This window comes from Gracilinanus agilis, chromosome 2 (assembly GCF_016433145.1).
Source record: "Gracilinanus agilis isolate LMUSP501 chromosome 2, AgileGrace, whole genome shotgun sequence".
NCBI classification, from domain to species: Eukaryota; Metazoa; Chordata; class Mammalia; order Didelphimorphia; family Didelphidae; genus Gracilinanus; species Gracilinanus agilis.
This window is the reverse complement of record NC_058131.1, coordinates 549096607-549107095: the sequence shown is the minus strand read 5'-3', so window position 1 is coordinate 549107095 and position 10489 is coordinate 549096607.

Genomic DNA, 10489 nt, shown 5'->3' with positions numbered 1-10489 from the left:
CCTCAAAGAATATGGATCTTCATTTGGAAATGAAATTTAAACTTAAAAAGAAAAATAAAAGTGGCTTACTCATATTTTTTGATCATTTGTCTGTTGGACCATGGTGCTTACTCTTATGTCATTGTACCAACTCCTTATATGTCTAGGTTATCCAACTTTTATCAGAGATGTTCAAAGATTTTTCCCAATTAACTATTCTAAGAACTTTCCTACTCTATGTTATACTATGATAATGATAATAATTGTCATTCATATTATGCTGTAAGGTTTACAACATATATTAGCTCATTTGAATCTACACATAGTAGGCACTCAATACATTGGATGGCGACTTGAGAATTGAATTATTTATATTTGATCCTGAAGCTGTTTCTATCACCCATTTGGGTCAGGGACATAGGCCTACTCACAAGCAAAAATTATGCATACATAACTCACTGGAGCCTCCAGGGCTGCTGGTATGAGATACTTCTCCAAACTAATGCTTCCCTCCATTAATTAATACTAGATCATTGGGAATTCATTGTGTCTTGTGAAAGAAGGAAGACAGCCCTGCAAGTCAAAGTAACACCAGTGACATGAAAACTAGATTTACGTTTCTGTTTCTATTAGCGTTATCCAACACCTCATACATTTTATTTTTAATTGGTATTTCCTGATACGATATTTTAAAACCCTATGAATTAACACACAAAAATAACCCTGTAAAATAGCTCAGGAAAGAATCATGTTAGAAGGACAAGCCCACATAAAATGTGTTAATTTTCTATGACATACAGTATAGATGAAAATAAAATTCATTCCTTTAAAGGAATATTTTTCCCCACCTAGGTGCTTCCTTTTATATCACAGTTGTGTACAGGCTGCAAAGTGAACAATGACTAAGCGATTCGCTTTTGGAAACAGAGTTATCTCATCAGTAGAGGTGGTCAGGTGAGGGGTAAGAGTGGAGCAGAGTACCAACTAGCATAGGGCAACCAAATAATTGTTCAAGATCAGCAACTCCAAGAGGATGCACTTCCTCCTTTGTCTCATGGTCCACTACTGGCCCACTTTGTGTGGTGCAACAACTTTTGGATCATTATATCCAGAGTCCCATCATTACGGCACCCCTTTCCCAATCCCTGGGGGACGGGTTTCCTCCTCTCCCAATGCTATTGTACCTAGGACTGGCCTGTTCTTTACACCACTGCTCATTTTACCACACTCCCAATTGAATATTCTCCATCTACAACAATTCCAAGTTATGAGATAAGAACTTTGGGTTTTGCCAATTAGGTCAGGTAATTAAAGTTCAGGGTCAGAACTTTGATGGGTGATGGGTAGCTGGAATGACTATGGCATCAAGGATAACATTAAATGTGAGAATCAGAAAAAGGGATGGAATTATGCATTCAACAGCAAAAAGCATTCAAAAGCAAAAAGAATCTGGAAATTTAATGAGAATTATATCAGTCATATCTAAAAATGCAACAGAGTATAAAGATGAAAGAATCATGGCTCAGTCAACATACAGGAGTACTCAGGTAGTAACAGAATGTGAGAGGAATCTAGAAATTCAAGCTCAGACTAAAGTCACAAAAGCCAAAAAAGGAAGATCATTCTAAGAGTTTCAAATCGTTAACAACCACCAAAAAAATGACAGTTTGACATACTCAGCTCAGCATTCTGGGCATATAACCTCCTGCTTTTCAAAGAGGTAGCCAGAAGTGAGAATACCAGAAATAATTAGAAATAAATACTTATTATGTTATATATATATAAATCAATTTATTATTTTAAATCAATTTATATTTATTTTTCTATTTTATATGTAATATTTAATGTAATATATAATATTTGGTTTAATATATAAATTTATATGTTATAAATAAAATTATTTATTATTATAAATTATATTATATATAAATATTCAGAAATAAAATTAAAACTCAAAGTTAGGCAGGTTTGTGGTGGGTACCTATATTAAAAGGAAAAATTTTTAATCGGGTTTTTGCCTTGATTAGTGAGGCAAAATTCAGGAAATGGAGAATTTAAAACAGTTTATTAAAACAGGTCATGGTGGCAACACATTGACACATTGATCACTGGAGACTGGGTAACCTGTAATGAAGTCAAGACAATTTGTATAAACAAAAAGGGTCGGGTCATTGCATACCAGTTCCTTCCCAGTTGCCTGTACATGATTTTTAATGGATAAAAACAGGTAAGAAATGAACTGATGCGGAGTGAAATAAGCAGAACCAGAAGAACATTATATGCAGACACACTGAAACATTGTGGGACAATCAAATGTGATCGACTTTGCTACCCAAAGCAATGCAATGATCCAGGACAACTGAGGGACTTGCAAGAAAAAATGCGATTCTCATCTAGAAAAAGAAATGTGGGAGTAGAAATCTGGAGGAAAATTTATGATTTATCACTTGTTTATATGGGTATAGGATGTGGGGTTTGGGTTTTAAAAGATTATTACAAAAATTAATAATATAGAAATAGGTTTTGAGTGATAATAAATGTATAACTCAGTGGAAGTGCTTGTCAACTTCGGGAGGGGGGTGGGAAAAGAGGTGGGAGACAACAAGAATCATATAACCATAGAAATACAGTTATCTGGGCCTGGTGGGCAGTTCAGTGGATTGAAAGCCAGGCCTAGAGTCAGGGGATCCTGGGTTCAAATCTGGCCTCAGATACTCCCTCACCCTGTGTCGGATAATCTCTCTCAACCTCAGTTTTCTCATCTGGAAAATGGAGATAAGGCAGTTTCCAACTTGGCACCTGGCCCAAAAAAACACTCAGTAGGTCTCAGAGCTATATAAAGGCAGGCTATTATTATGCAAATTGATTTCCTTTGTAATCCTATGTATTTTGTGCATTTAAAAACTTTATTAAAAGCCAGCGGGTCATAGGCTTCATTTGACTAAGTACCCAAAAGGGGTACAAGACCCATATGTAAAAGGCTAAGAACTCCTTCTTTAGGAAATGGATCGCTTGTGTTGAAATCAGACAAAATTATGTAGGTAAGACAAAGACAAAGCCTGGAAAAATGCAGGCTCCATACTGCTTTCATTAAGTGCAGCCAGAATAAGGCCTGCATTAACTGACTAACACGGGGCTCCGTGCCAAAAGCCCGAGAAGCAGACAGAATTCCAGGCTTTAGAAGAGACAAACCTTGGGTGTCGTGCCGCCCTCACCAAGAAGCGCCGACGTCGTCATTAAAGTTGAGAAGCTTGTCGTTCGGAGCGCAGCTTCTGCGCCTCCGTTTGGGTGAAGAAAATCAAATCAAATCAGGTTTGCGTTTCTTGTTAAGTTTTGAATTTACTTCCCTGTAAAGCACCCAGTCAATGCCGGGGAGTCTATTAACATATTCCCATCAAAGGAAAAGGCAGGGTCATTAGAACTGGGTAACTATTGTGTTTGAATGGGCCAGTTAATTTGTTACCCTACAATGAATGCAAGGTCAGCTGTACTGCTCCTGGGGAAGGGACTCGCATACAAATCAGGGCAGAGGAAGAGGAGCCAGAGACGGGAACGCACCAGGTTAGTCAATGAAAAGCCATCTTGAGCAGAAGCTAGAGAGGAAGTCAATAGCCTCCGCTCTGCCCCCTTCCGGCCCGCAGCGTCGCTGCACCCTTCCCAGGACACACCGCTTCCTACCCATGGAATTTTGCCAGACGCGCTTCTATTCCTAGCTGAAAGCTACTTTAGAAGTTGTCGGTTTTTACAATCGAGGAAATAGTGGATGGAGAGCCAAGTTTGGAGATGGGAGGTCCCGGGTTCGAATGTGGCCTCAGTGACTTCCTAGCTGTGGATACGTCACTTAACCCCCATTGCCTAACTAACCCTGACTGTTCTTATGCCTTGGCATTGATGCTTAATATTCATTCTAAGACAGAAAATAAAGAGTTTTAGGGTTTTTAAAAAAACGAGAAAATGGAGACCCAGAGATAAGTGCTTGCCTAAGACCACGTAACAAATGGCAGAGCTACAATATAAATAATGCCTGATATATATTTAATGCTCAATAAATGTTCATTTTCACTTGAACTTGAGTCCTTTGCCTCCAAATAAAAGATCCTCTTTATTGTTCCAAACCCTAAAGCGTAGGAAGTTTAGATACCAGGATACCAGGACTTTAGCAAACTAGTCCAACCACTTCATTTTTAGAAAGAAAGTAAAGGCAGATAAGAGTTAAGTCAACAAGCATTTATTATACACCTATTATGTGCCAGGTACTGTAGATAAGCATTGGGATACAAAGAAAAATCAAAATCCAATCATTACCCTAAAGGAACCCTAGGGCTAATTGGGATATGACTATGTCCATACAAGATGTATACAGGGTAAGTTTGAGATGTCTTAGTAAACTTAATCAACTTAATTTAACTCTATTTATTAAAATACAGTCACCCCCTGTCATATCAAGGTTCATTTATGGGGGCTTCACTGAATGGTTGTTGTTTTTTTTCCCCTAATTCTGTTTCATGGTGTTTTTTATCTATCTTGAGATTTTGCAAATGAATACCATACTGTACACGATGGAAATGTACTACTCCACCACCATTTGTGCAAGTTTGCTAATGTGAGATTGTACAGGACACACTATTGGTTGAAAGGTGACCAACCACAGCTGTGTTCTGTATCCTGGGCGTTGATTGGCTCAGTGTTTATAAGAGTGTGTGTGTGTGGGGGGGGGGGGGAGGTTTATATAAGCGTAGACAATTTTTATAAAGGCTTAAAATATATATAAATAATAAAATAAATGTAAGACTGTTACTTCTCAAGTTTTCACCTATCCCAGAGGTCTCTGGAACGTAACTCCTGTGATAGGTGAGGGATCACTGTATTAATCAGCTTATCATTCACCAATAGAATCAAATTATATATCTACTTAAAATTATTAAATCACCTTAACTTAATTAAGTTTTTTATTTTTATTTTGCTGTTATTTATTCTTATTAATTAATAATATTAAGTTATTTATATTAAGTAAACTTAATAAACTTAATCTCAAAGAGAAGATAGATGACTATGGAGGTTTGGAAAAGATTTTTGTCAGATAGGACTTGAGTCAAGACTTGAAAGAAGCTAAGGAAGTCAGGAGGGACAGATGAAGAAAGAAAAGAGTCCTAAACACAGGGACAGTGAGTGAAAATCCTGAGTTTAGATCAGTGATCTGACCCCCTGGTGGGTGCTGCAGCGATCCAGGTGTAGCGGTGATGGCCACACTTTTTTTGTATTATATTCTATTCTGATTTCAATAAATAGTTTCATAATTTCCAGGGGGCGCTAAGTAATATTTTTTCTGGAAAGGGGGTGGTAGGCCAAAAAAGTTTGCGAACCACTGGTTTAGATGAATATTGTCTGGGAGGAATAGCAAGGAGGCGGGATAATAATGCTGGTATTTATGTTTCACTTTAAAGTTGCAAAGAAGTGGTTGTAGGCTATCTCACTTGAGCCTCTTAGCAATAATTGTTGGAGGTAGTCATTGTAGGCATTATTTTTTTAATAAACCCTTACTTTTGGTCTTAGTAAGATACCTAAGACAGAATGTCAAGGTCTGGGCAAAAAAAGATAGGAAGTATCTGAGGCTGGGTTTGAACCCAGTTCCTCCTGATTCCAGGCCTGCTACTCTATCTACTAAATATCCAGCCATCTAACTGTCCTATTTCCTAACAAATAGAGCTATTCCAAAATAGAATGGGCTGATTCAAGAAATAGTGAATTCTCCCTCACTGGAGAACTCCCAGCAAAAGTTGGACAACCTGTCTGGTATATTGAAGAGAGCATTCTTGCCCTTATTAAGGGTTGGACTAAGCAGCCCTATGAGATTCCTTCCAGTTTTAAAGTTCTCTGATTGCCACTTCTGTGCCTAGAATTCCTTCTCATCTCCTCCTCTCCTAGACAGACCTTGTTTCTTCATTGCTTAGTGGGCCCCCCAGGCACTATCCTTTGCAAATGGGAACTCATAGGCAAGTTCAGCCATGATTCAGATAAGATGGGCTAGACAGAACCTAACCTTACAGCTCTCTCTGCATAGATTTGGAGGAAGGTACTAAGAGCAAAACCACAAGCCCCAACTGAAAAAATACAATCTGACCTACGCTTCTTTATGGCACAGATGTCTAGAAATCAATCGATAATTGTCTGCTGCTTCAATCAGCTGAAGAATAGACTAACAAGCCAAAGGCTTGCCTCAACAGTTTTATTTTACCATAATTTTAAGGGGCAGACCAGAGGAGTTCTGAATGGAGAGGTTGAATGGAATGGAATGGAGACCAACAGTGGGAAAACCACTGAGAAAGTTATCATAAGCCTAGGGGCAGCTAAGTGGTGCAGTGGTTAGAGCACTGGGCTTAAAATTAGGAAGATTCATCCTCATGAGTTCAAACCTAGCTTAAGACACATTTAGGCTTACAATCTGTGTGACCCTAGGCAAGTCCCTCAAACCTATTTAACCTCAGTTTCCTCATTTGTAAAATGAAATGGAGAAGGAAATGGCAAACCACTTCAGTAGCTTTTCCAAGAAAACCCCAAATGGAATCATGAGGAGTGAACATCACTGAAAATAAACTACTTTAAGGGTAGCTACCAGCCATTTTCCCCTGGTTCAAGCCCTGATCTCCTTTCATCTTAACTACTACATATCTTCCCTGCTTCCAAACTTCTTCCCTCTCTAATTCATCTTGAGCATAGCTACCAAATTGAAAAACCTTAAAACACAAAGTTGACCCCTGCCCTATTCAAAAGTCTCCAATGGTTCCCTGCTGCCTGTAGAATAAAACACAAACATCTCAACCTCATATTGAAAGGCTTTTTAATATGGTTTTCATCTAGCTTCCCAGCCTCATTTCCTATCACTCTCCTTCATGCATTGGGCATTCCACTCATCTACTAATCTATTTTTCATTCATGACATCCTATTTCTTGCTCATTTCTCTTTGCACAAGTGGTTCCCTAAATCTGGAAGGCCCTCCACCTTATCCAGTTTCTTTCAAAACACAGCCAGTTGAGGTGATGCCTCCAAACCATGTTTGTTTTGTTTTCTAATCTTTCTAGTTATTAGCACCCTCTTTCTCAAAATTAATTTGTATATGCTTACATGTACTTACTTTTCTACATGTTCTCTCACAATAGACTGTAAACTCCTTGAGGCCAGGGATTGTTTTGTGGTGTCTTTGTATACTAATTGCCTAGAAAAATTTTTTTTACATGGTAGGAGCTTAGAAAAGGATTTTTTAATTTAATTAAGTCATAAGGACCTACAGAATTCTTGGAGATATAATCCAATTTTTACTTGACTCCAAAATAGCAGCTATTCTGAGACACTTGGCATGATATTGCCCCATTTGGGGATGACTGTACTCTAGGTTCAAGTTCCACAACATAAAATGAAAAAAACATAAGATATAGAGTCAGAAGACATGGATTCTAGTCCTGACTCCTTTCCATGAAAATGTCCTGACTTGGAGCAGATCATTTAATCTCTATTACCCTGAGTTTCCTCATTTATTAAGGTGAGAATAATAATGCTCAATTGATTTGTCTCCTACTATTGTGAGAAAAGAACTTTGTAAACCATTGCAAAATAGAAATTTATTTTTCCTATTACTATTTCACATGCCCCATAACTATTTCTGGAGTCCAATTAGTTTAAGTTCCATGCACATAACCCTTGTGCCTAAAGCTTTCTGCCTTCACCTCACAGAATCCTGGTGTTTACAGCTTTGTCCCCATCTTATCAGCGGGGTTTTTCCACTTCCAGTAAAGCTTGTTCCACATGATCCTGCTTCCAAGAGGCTATCCCTTGGCAAAAGACAAATTAGGATAGTTTACAGCTCTTCCTAGAATGCTGCTACCCAAGTGATTAAGTTGGTGCCAAAAGACTCAATGAGGTCCTACCTAATGTTTCAGCTGGTCTGAGAGAGGTCAGTGGAATCCAAGTAATGGAACTGGCGGATGCTAAGAGAGTGGTCCAATATGTTGCAGTGGCTCTGAATAGAGTCGCCGAGGCACAGACTTTTTTGTCTGCTGCCAGATGGGAGGGTTTCAGCTACCCTGGATGGATCCAAGAGCTGATGTTAATTTGACTCCATGTACAGGCTGAAATAGTACAAGGTGATGAGCCTGAATTAAATTTTCCCTTCCTTTTCCTGTCTACAAGCTGTGACTCAACATATATCTTAAAAATTCAGCATTACTTTTTTAATTGACAAGGTCACAAGTTCATTTCCCATTGGGGCTTACTTCCCGACCCACTTACCTGAAATATCTTTGAGGCTAATATTAGCAGCATTGCTATATTCATTCTGCTCTAGGGAGAGGGGAGGGGGGAAAAAATCCTCCAACCTGATCTGGAGGAAAGCACTTAAGAACAAAACAAAGAACATTCACAGAGGCCCATGTTCCTGGAATTCATAAAACTAGTCTCTCTGGCCAATGGCCTTGAGAGTGCCGATTACCTCTTACTGATTCACAGCGGGCTGGGAGCTTTCTGATTAGAAAACTCTAGAGTTTAAAGCAGTCTATTAAGTCAAAGGGCTAGACCTTTGCTCTCTGTGCTGAATTTGATTAACCATCTAAAACAACATAGTGTACAAGTACAGTGATTAAAAAAGCCCATCACAAAACCATTCCAAAGATTTCATCCAAGGCCCAAGAAAGCTTGGAGTCTGAGGCTGTAAACTACTTTGTAACTGGGATATTTTCCCGGAATAACATTTTGGAAAATACTCTGTTACGTAGGTTTTGCTTAAAAGCTGTGGTTTCCTGACCAAGTTATGTTATCACATATTTTATCATATTCTGTTCTCCAGATCCAATGGTATACAGATAAAGCTAGATTTGGCATTATTTCTTTTTCATGATGGAAAAGGAAATTGATCAAATAATTGGATAAATAATCAAAAAATGGGTTTTCAAAATTGGAAGATTAAGGATTAAAAAGTTTGTGCACAAGTAGTGCAAATTGCTTCTTTTCACAAAGGAAATATGAAACTGGAAGTTATTTGTCTAAATTTATTCTCTCTTGGAACTGACCAAAAGATATTTGTTCTCCTGGCAGCAAATCCTTGAAAAATAAAACCTATGATTTCCTGGTTGAAGCAGCATCCTTTATGCAGTATTTTGTTTAAAATATCATAGAAATAGAAGCCAAATCGCACATTTTCCTAAATTTAAATTGGTTCTGCCCTAAGACACTAGATGAGATAGAAATATAAGAAGTACCTTTTGGATCACAGTGTAATGAATGTCCATTAAAGGACAATGCCACTGGTTTAAAGCATTGTGTGTCTTAGGATAGGATGTTATATACTTATTACTGCCAGAGATGTGAGAGCAATCCAAACTCAAATGGATTGGTTTTTTTCTAATTCTCTTTAGCCAAAGTGGTCCAAACTTGGAATTAATCCTTTAATCAGACATTGTTCAGAAGAAATTAGTGATTACCAGCACTGGCTGACAAAATTTAGATCAAATGGGCTTGGAGACACACTATTAGCTCTTCAGATTGGTGCTTAGGTTTTTGGTAGTTTTTTTTGATAAGGTTGCTTTTCTTTCATTGCTGTTGGTTGTTGGGTTTTGCTTTTATTTCTCTTCACTATTTTAAAAAACAAGTTTTTATTTAAATTGTTTTTTAAATTTAATTTTTTTGTTAAAAAATTAAAAGTTAATTTTTACATTTTAATAAAATATATTTAAAACAAAAACTAAGAAAAACAGTAATGATCTTCATATTTCTACATCTTGCCTGACTTTATTTCTTGTCTTAGTTTCAGCTCTGCTCACTGTAGCTACTAGTACTTGGGCCTGAGAAACATTTGTAGTTCATTGATCCTGGATGGAGGGTGAGGAAGGTACACTGACCTCACTCCTAGAAAGCTGAGTTCAGCCTGAGCTTCTTGGAACCTAATTTTGGTCACTGAGACCCAGAAATTCTCTATTTCTTCTCCTTAAGTTATGTGTAGAAGTAATCCATGAATAGAATAAAAGCCCATTAAGGATGGGAACTGAGTCATTTCTGTTTTTGTATCCTCAGCACTTAGCCAGGGCCTGACACATAGAAAAGACATTAATCAATGCTTAGTAACTGGTAAATTAAACAGTTATCAAATGAGAACAGACTTTAGAAAGCTAGATAAAGCCTTCCCTTTAGATCAGGAGTCCAGTTGTATATATAGTCTTTTTTCAGTCATATTGGACTCTCTGTGACTCCATTTGGGGTTTTCTTGGCAGATACTAGAGTGATTTGCCATTTCCTTCTCTGACTCATTTGACAGATGAGGAAACTGAGGCAAATAGGGCTAAGTGACTTGCCCAGTGTTATACCACTAGTGAGTGTCTTAGGCCAAATTTGAACTCAGGAAGACGAGTTCTGACTCCTGGCCCAACACCTAGCTGCCCTAGGTCAGGGGTACATACTCATACCTTTGGTAGTCCAATGAAGTCTATGGGCTCCTTCATAGAATCATGTTTTAAATGAATAAAA